Source organism: Lactuca virosa, chromosome 2 (genome assembly GCF_052849685.1).
Source record: "Lactuca virosa cultivar CGN04683 chromosome 2, Lactuca_virosa_CGN04683_v6, whole genome shotgun sequence".
In the NCBI taxonomy this organism is placed as follows: domain Eukaryota; kingdom Viridiplantae; phylum Streptophyta; class Magnoliopsida; order Asterales; family Asteraceae; genus Lactuca; species Lactuca virosa.
The window spans coordinates 70,204,654-70,213,451 of record NC_136427.1 but is presented as its reverse complement, the minus strand read 5'-3'; the positions used below and the strand labels follow the sequence as shown (position 1 = coordinate 70,213,451).

General features: G+C 37.3%; 1 non-coding gene across 1 annotated transcript; it reads right to left on the bottom strand.

The window, feature by feature from the left end:
• Positions 1-1,306: 1,306 nt before the first annotated feature.
• LOC145161905 (small nucleolar RNA R71) lies at positions 1,307-1,413 on the bottom strand. Its single transcript, XR_013738762.1, has one exon. It is a non-coding gene; the product is annotated as a small nucleolar RNA R71 (small nucleolar RNA).
• Between the last annotated feature and the right edge of the window lie 7,385 nt (positions 1,414-8,798).

Here is an 8,798-nt window from a genome sequence, read left to right as displayed (position 1 = left end):
TTGTTTATGATCAATGAATAATTAGAGTTCGGATTAATCACATCTTATTTTAAGTAATTAAACATAGTAACTTTAATTTTGTTAGAGAGAATAATTAGTATTAATTTTTGCTTGGTTGCTTGAATTGATAATAGGAGATTAACTCATCTCATTCATAGTCCAATTCTGATATTATCAATTCGGTTTTTAACTTGTGCATGCTCATTGTTTTGTCATTCATAAATTGATAGGCCTAGATATTTGATCATAATAGATAGATAATTGGTAATGAATATAATCTATCAATAAGAAATCAACCATAGGAGAAAGTGAAATCAGATCATAATAGCTAGATATCTGACTAGGTACATTACATATAGGTGCATAGTTAGTAAGAGTTCGTTAGGTTATAAATTTAAAAGTAAATAGGTATACTTTATGTGCATCAAAGTCTTTGGCACAGTTGCCTGGGAACGACTAATTTGGTTATTAGTTTAATTGTTTTTAGTTATTCAATCCCTTTTATGGGGTAAATACCACAAGAAGTTAATTTTTTTTGCAATTAGTTAATTTTGTTTTTCGTTCTGAGACGCAACCACGTCGTGGTTACTTTGACCACATAATGGTATCGCTTCTGTTAATTTTTACTTTATTGATTTTTATTCCTTTTATGCGTTTTTGTTTTGTTTTCTGTTTTGTTTCAGTGATTTATGACCCGAGGATCTACAACTCCTATTGTTCCTCCACTTTAAGAACCAGAATCCACTTTTCAAAAAACAAAAAAGGGCAAGAAAGTCAACGAGTCAACAAGCATTTTTCAATCAGAGAATGGATTTGAAAGCTTCGAGAGGATGTCGGATAAAAAGGGGAATTGGATACAAGTCACAATGCTCTACCCAAAGAAGTTTAGATGATTTGGACATTAAAATCAAGGTTGAAGAGATGGAGGACATTACGGGAATGACGATGGGAGACTACAAAAAGAGGATACGTGAAGAACATGGACCAGGTCTAGTTCCACCCGAGACTCCAGCCGAGAGAAGTTTCGAGCTCAAGGGAGATATTCTATCAATGCTCAAGGACATACCTTTCGCCAGGAAAGATTATGAAGATGCTTTCAAGCATATTGATGAAGTGAAAGGCATTGAAAATTACTTTAATGTTTCTAATGTTCCAAGAGAATCCGTTTTATTAAGGATGCTTCCGGTCACATTTATCAGTGAAGCAAAGGCGTGGTTAAAGTCTTTTGCACCCGGATCCATTACTAAATGGGCTACTCTTCGGTGATGCTTTCACTGAGCAATTTATTCCACCTTTGAAGATTTCAAAGCTCAAAAAGGAGATTGCTAACTATCAACAGGAGGTGGGAGAGTCCTTATATGAAGCTTGGGAGATATACAAGGGCTTTCTTAGAAGTTGCCCTCAACATGATTTAAATGTTGAACAAGAAGTTTCCATCTTCTATCATGGAGTGAAAGTAACTACTATAAAACTTCTTTACTCACAAGGGCCTATGATGAAGAAGGAGCCGACAACTATAAAAGAATTAATTAAATAATTTTCAAAGCACTCATGCGACTACCAAAATCCACGAGATGATGTTACAAGAGGAAGAGGAGATGGAGGGAACGAGAACTTGAATACAATCATAGCTAAATTAGATTTTGTGGATAGGCGAATGACAAAATTAGATCAATCCATTCGTGTTATAAGAGTTGGTTGTGACAATTTTAGTGGTCCACACTTGACCAGGGATTGTGCTTTAGATGAAAATGGGACAAGAAGGCGCAAGTGTTCTACTAAAGTGGTGATAAATATGATGAAGATTGCGAAAGCCCAAGAAGGAGTGGTTTCCATACAAAGACTACAAGAAATAAAAGGATGAGAAGCATTGACAAATAGGAAGAGGTTTTTATCAAAAAGAGCAACCACCACCAAAAAAGAAGATGGATTTCGAGTCGGTACTTCATAGATTTATGGAAGCATCTGATAAGAGGCATCATACTATTGATGCCAATGTGAGAAATCATCAAGATTCTGTCAAAAACACAGAGCCTCAACTTGGGCAATTCACCACACTTGTCAATGAAAGGTTACCACCTAAAAATCAAGACCTAAAGTCACAATCTCATGTCATGGAGATCTACACCGAAGAAGAGGTTCATTCTAAGCCAATAATGACCCGTGAAGCAGCTACAAGTAAGTCCAAGTCGTATGCGGAAGAAGAAAAGCCTGGAGCCAAAAGATCAAAAAGTGAATTGTTCTCTGATGCTTCACCACGTCGTCGTGAGTTGACCACGACGTGGTCTCGAGTATAAGAAAATTTTTCTGTTATCAATTCATTTCAGCCACCTTTTCTATTCCCATCTCGAGCAATCAAACACTCTCTGGATCCCTAAAAAAGAAAAATTATGGAACAAGTTCTCTCACTCTCGATTAACGCCCCATTCCTCAAATCAATGGAAAAACTTCTAAAGTTTGCAAAAGATGTAATAAATAATAGAAAGGAGTTGGAAAAGGCCTCAATAATAGTTCTTATTGAGTTGTGCTCAACGCGATCATCAAGGGATTACCAATCAAGATGGGAGATCTAGGTCAACTAGCATTGCCTTGTGAATTTGGAAATTCGACTTGCATTAATGCTTTTGTCGATTCGAGAGCGAGAATTAACCTCATGCCATACTCTTTCTATCAAAATCTCGGATTACTAAAGTTCCAAGACACAAGCAAGACCATTCAAATGGCGGATCAGTCAACTACATACCCACGAGGAATCATTAAATACTTACTGGTGAAAGTGGGAAAATTTGTTTTTCTGGACGATTTTGTGGTTCTAGACATGAAGGACGATGTAGAACTTCCAATTATTTTTAGAAGACCATTTTTTAGTACCCCAAGAGAACTAGTTGACATCCACGACTCACAGCTCACAATTCGTGTGGAAGATGATGCTATTACTTTTGAGATGAGTCCTAATGTGAATAATGAAGAGCCTATAGATGAAGTGTCAAAGATGGATGCTATGGAATTGGATCTTGATGAGCTAGTTGCAATTGAGAAGATGATGGAAGAAGAGCTTAAGGTTTGGGAGGAGCCCAATGTTGAAAAAGTCAAACATTTGAAGCCAAGAGCCTCGACTCCCATGACTTTTGAGGTGAATGCATTTACTACACCTAAGGTTCAAGAGGAAGAAGACAATGAAGGATCTAAGGAAGATGATAAGAAGTGGAAATAATAGAAGAAGAGATAGGTGGAGAAATGCAAGATCTTACTATAGTCAAGATAGAGGTCGACAAGGAAGGATCTAAGGAAGATGATACGAAGGCGAATAAGGAAAAGAAGCAAGGAAAAGGGGTAAAGCATAAATATGAAGACAATCCCAACAAGAAGAAGAAGGAGAATTTGAAGAAGGCTTACAAGGGAAGGGTTCAAGCTTATAAATGAAAATGGAAGGAGCAAAAGGAGCAAAGGGAGATCCCACTCCCAACTTCAACAATGTAGAATGAGAAGGAGTCCGACTCATGACTCCTAAAAAAGAAGCGCTTCTTGGGAGGCAACCCGATTTTTAGAGTTTACATTTTATTTTCCTTTTTGATTTTTGTTTTTAGTTTTATTTTGGTTTAGTTTTTATTTTTAGTCTAACCAAATGATCATTTGTTTCTCTAGTATTCTAAATTTATTTTTTAGCTTTAATAGAAAGTATGTGAAGAGATAAAGGAGCTTACTAGATGAAGAAGTCGTGGAATTTTTGAAGATTATAATCGAATACCATGTTCTTAGATAAGTGTGGAGGTTCCCAGATAATGATGAAGAGAAAAAGAATTTTGAAGAATATTTTTCTAAAATAGAAGTTTGCAATGGTCCTACACGTTACGAAGAGTCGATCACTTACTTCTATCTTTAAAGACGACCTGAGAAAGAACCACGATGTGGACATTATCAACACGTTGTGTCAAAAGTTTTTATCATGACTGGTTTCGACAGCTCCACAACGTGGCGTCCTTAGACCATGTCGTTGCGACATTATTTTGCTCGACCATTATGACTTCCAGCGTTACACCATGTCATGGTGGTGCTTTCCCACGATGTGGCAACGGTTCAACACATTTTTCAAGAATGGTTCTTTGATTTTATTCAGACCCGGGGCATTTACATTCACATGAGAAGTGCTCAGAATTACTGTTTCCAGCCGTATTACGAGAAGTCCAAGCTTTCCACACAATTTTAGAATTCGATATCGCCACTATTACCCGAGGGGAGTCTATTCCAATTCTTCATTTTTAATGTATATGTTCATAATTGTTTTAGTATGCAAGGGGCCATTGCATCATTTAAGTGTGGGGTAGTGGGTTGAATCTAGTCAAACAAAATAGTTGTATTGAGATCTAGGTTGCTAGCATTGTGTGGGACGAAATGATGAGAGTTTCAATGTTTATTTAAGCCAATATATGTTATAGAGTATTTGTGGCTTCCCTATCCTACTGAAATCATGGAACAAAGACACGAACTTGCTTAGTTTGAGGGCTGCAATATGGTTAGCATCGTGTACCAGAAATGTATCTAGGAGAGCTTATGTAGTCATTTCACCTTAGACTAATACCTCTAACCAATAAGGGTTGAAGTTAAGTTCCCTTGCTTAAACATATGTTTTATAGGATTTTTAGTTTTGAGTGAAAAAAAGAAAAAAAAAGTTGAAAAGTTAAAAAACAAAAAAAAGAAAGAAAAAAAAGTTGCAAAAGTTTGAAGAAATAAGAGTCTACAAAGCTATGAAGATGAAGAAATATCATGAAGAAAAACTCCAAAATTATCAAAGACTCAAGAATAAGGAAAAATTTTTCAAGTTATTTATTGTATTTTTATTTTCTAGGTTATTTTTGCATATGTATGCTTATGGGTTTAACCAAAAATACCTTGAGGTTAAGAACATTTTATGGTGATGGATTTGGAGGGATGCATAAAATGAGCGTTGTTCAAAAGAAGTGGACAAATGTTTATGAAGATTGTGAGTATTTAGGATTGGGGAAGTTCTTAGGAAAAATATAGACACAAATAAATGCATTGCAGTCTTGGAGTAATAGAGAGGCTCAAAATGGATTGTCTTGTGCAATATTGGTAGCTAAAGTCTTGATATGATAATAATAAAATTAGTTTTTCTTGTGGGAAAGCAAAAGCCAAGTGTGGAGTATTTTGATATGTGCATAATTAACTACATATTTAATTCATATTTCTAATACTTTTAGCTACAATTATGCTTAATATGGAACAAAAGATACTTAACATGTTTAAATTATGTTTTGTAGCGGTGAAGACTTTCTTGGGAGAAAAGGGAAGCATACGAGGAGCTTGAAGCAGGAAACGAGAGCTAAATAAAAAGAAGAACAAAAGTTGTTTGAAGACCACGTAGTGATGCCTTAACCGCAACGTGGTAATTGGAAGAATCACGACCCAACTGCTGACGTGGCGGACACGGAAAAAACACAAAGACCACGTCGTGGTGGCGGTCAACGACGATGTGGTGGTCCGATTTCTTTAATTATAAATTCCTAGACATTAGGTCAAAATTTGAGGCATGCATTCGGTTCTCCTAGGTTAACTACGACTAGTAAACCCATAAAAAGCCAGAGAAAGTCGAAATCCAAGTGGAGATCAAGGATTGAAGAAGACTTAGAAGATATTCATCATTGATCTAGTTGGTCTGCTTGTTAAACTTATGTGTAGCTTATTTTACTTAGATCTAATGTGTTTTTCTACTACAGTGAGAGGCTAATCACCTTTTACTTTTGTTTGGTGAAGATGAGCTTGATACTTATGTGTTGATTTCGATATTAGATAATTATTATTTATTTACTTGTGTTTGCTATATATAAACCCTAGCATGTTTTAGTTCTAGTTGATATTGCTTATAAATCAGATTCGTGTGTTAATTGATCGTATTAATTGCATGAATCTATCTCCTAATTGCTTATGATCATTAAATAATTAGAGCTAGGATTAATCACATCTCAGTTTAAGTAATTAAAGCTAGTAACTTTAACTGTGTTAGAGAGCATAATTAGTATTAATTTGTGCTTGGTTGCTTGATTGATCATAGGAGAGTAACTCATATCATTCATAGTCGAATTCTGATATTATGAATTTTGTGTTTAACTTGTGCATGATCATTGCTTGGTCATTCATAAATTGATAGGCCTAGATATTTGATTGTAATAGCTAAATAATTGGTAATCAATATAATATATCCATCAGAAATCAACCACATGAGAAAGTGAAATCGGATCTAGGCAGAAGTATTATTTTAATCCTTGTTGTCTGTAGTTGATATAAAGTTATTCTGATCTTGAAAAATCAATAAAAACCCCCCAATCATAGTTTGTTTAATAGTTTAATTAGAACTAGTTAATCTGATTAACTGAATTCTGTTCCCTGTGAGCGACACCCGACTTACCTGAAGTATACTAAAAATGACTAGGTACATTTCCTATATGTTCATAGTTAGTAAGAGTTTGTTAGGTTATAAATTTAAAACTAAATATGTATACTTTATGTACATCAGTCTCCAAAGCAGTACGTGGGGTGCACCCGTTAGTACGCCTGGCGTACTACGTCTGAATCAAACATCCATAATAAGAGCTCATTACTTAATCCCTTTCCATCCAAACTCATATGTAGACTCACAACATTGGCTTAAGTCATTAAGTTTACACCTTTATGACTTTCCATGGCTAGACAAAGCCCAAAAGCTGAAACCCAAACTTAATGATCCATTAAGACATCACAACTCTTGCATGGAAGGACTAGAAGGCCCAAGATCAGATTTTTATGGCTCCTAAGCCCTAAAAATGTTTGAATGGACAATTCTTCTGGTTAGAGTAATCCATTCTCATGTACACCAAGCTTATGGGACCAAAATGAACATAAACTCAAAGCAAACAAGATCTTGACAAAGAACATATCAAGATCTAAATTTTATACCTCCAAATGATGCTTGAGGCCAAGAAACTTCTGGATCGAAGAGGTCTTGAGCTTCCAAGGTGGTTTCATTTCATTCTCCTTCCTTCAAGATCACCATAAACACACACTTAAGCTCACAAAGGCTCACACAAGGAATTAGGGTTTGCTAAGGATGAAATGAGAGGTAAAGGCTGATGGGGAAACCCTAAAAATTATGGTTGGGTGTCAGCCACGTACACCCGACATATACAAGTGTACGACCAACGTACGCAGCGAAAAGCGCATTCCTCAGTAATCAACCATAGGACCAATTTTGAAACAAAAACTCATATTAAGTGTATAAAAGTAAAATACCTAAACAAGGATATTACAATTCTCCGCCACTTAAATCAGATTTCGTCCTCGAAGTCCGCTGCCGCGAATAAATCAGGGTAGTTCTCTCGTATCTCTGTGTCGGGTTCCCAAGTCCATTCGGAGCCTTTCAGATGCTGCGACTGGAATTTTACCAATGATAACTCCTTATTGCGCAAGTCCTTCGTCTTCCTATCTAGAATCACCACTGGTCTCTCAATATAATTTAGGTGATCATCAACCTGAATATCATACAAAGGAACAACCATCGAATCATCAGCCATACACTTCCAAAAATAAGAAACATGGAAGGTTTTGTGAATCTATTTGAGCTCCTCAGGCAGATCCAATTGATAGGCTACCCTACCAACCCTGGAAATCACTCGAAATGACCCAATATATCAGGGCCCCAACTTGCCCCTCTTCCTGAAGCATATTACACCCTTCTAGGGTGATACCTTCAGTAAAACCATGTCGCTGGCCTGAAATTCCAACTCGGAACGACGCATGTCGGCATAACTCTTATTCTGACTCTATGTTGCCTGCAATCTCCACCTGATCTGCTGAATAAGCTCTGTTGTCTGAAGAACTACCTCAGTCTTCTCCATGACCCTATGACCGACCTCTCCCCAACAGAATGGGGTACGACATTTCCTCCCATAGAGATGCTCAAATAGAGGCACATCGATACTGGAGTAATATATGTTGTTGTAATAAAACTCAGCTAGAGGAAGGTAGGAGTCCTAACTCCCATCGTAATCTCTGAAACAACGTATCAACATATCCTTAAGTTTCCGAATTCTCCTCTCGCTCTGGCCCTCAGTTTGCGGATGATAAGCAATGCTAAAATGTAACCTTGTGCCCAGTTCCTCGTGGAACCTCTACCAAAATCACAAAGTGAACCAAACATCCTGATCTGATACAATAGAAAACAAAACACCATGTTTGGCGATGATCTTGCGTACATACACATCGGCTAATATCTCAACCGAGGAGCTCTCTCGATTAGCTACGAAGTGGGCACTCTTGGTTAGATGGTCCACTATCACCTAAATCGCATCAAACCCCTTAGTCGTCCGAGGTAACTTGATGATGAATTCCATGGTGATTTGCTCCCATTTCCATATGGGAACCTCTAAAGGCTAAAACTTGCCATACAGCCTCTGATGCTCGACCTTGACCATCCGAAAATTCAAGCACCACCTCTCAACATACCATGCTATCTCCCTCTTCATACACGACCACGAGTAACTAAGTTGCAAATCCCGATACATCTTGGTGGCTCCTGGGTCTATCGAAAATCTAGACTTGTGTCCCTCCTCCAACACAGTCCGTCTGATCCCACCAAAATCTGGTACCCAAACTTGACTGCACCGGGTCAACAATCCACGGCCATCGATAGAAAACCGATCGATCTCACCCCTAATTCGCTCCTGCTTCCAATTCTCCTTCTTGAATCCCTCAGCCTGAACCTCCCTAATCAAATACAACAGTTGTGATCAGTCAAAATCCTCATG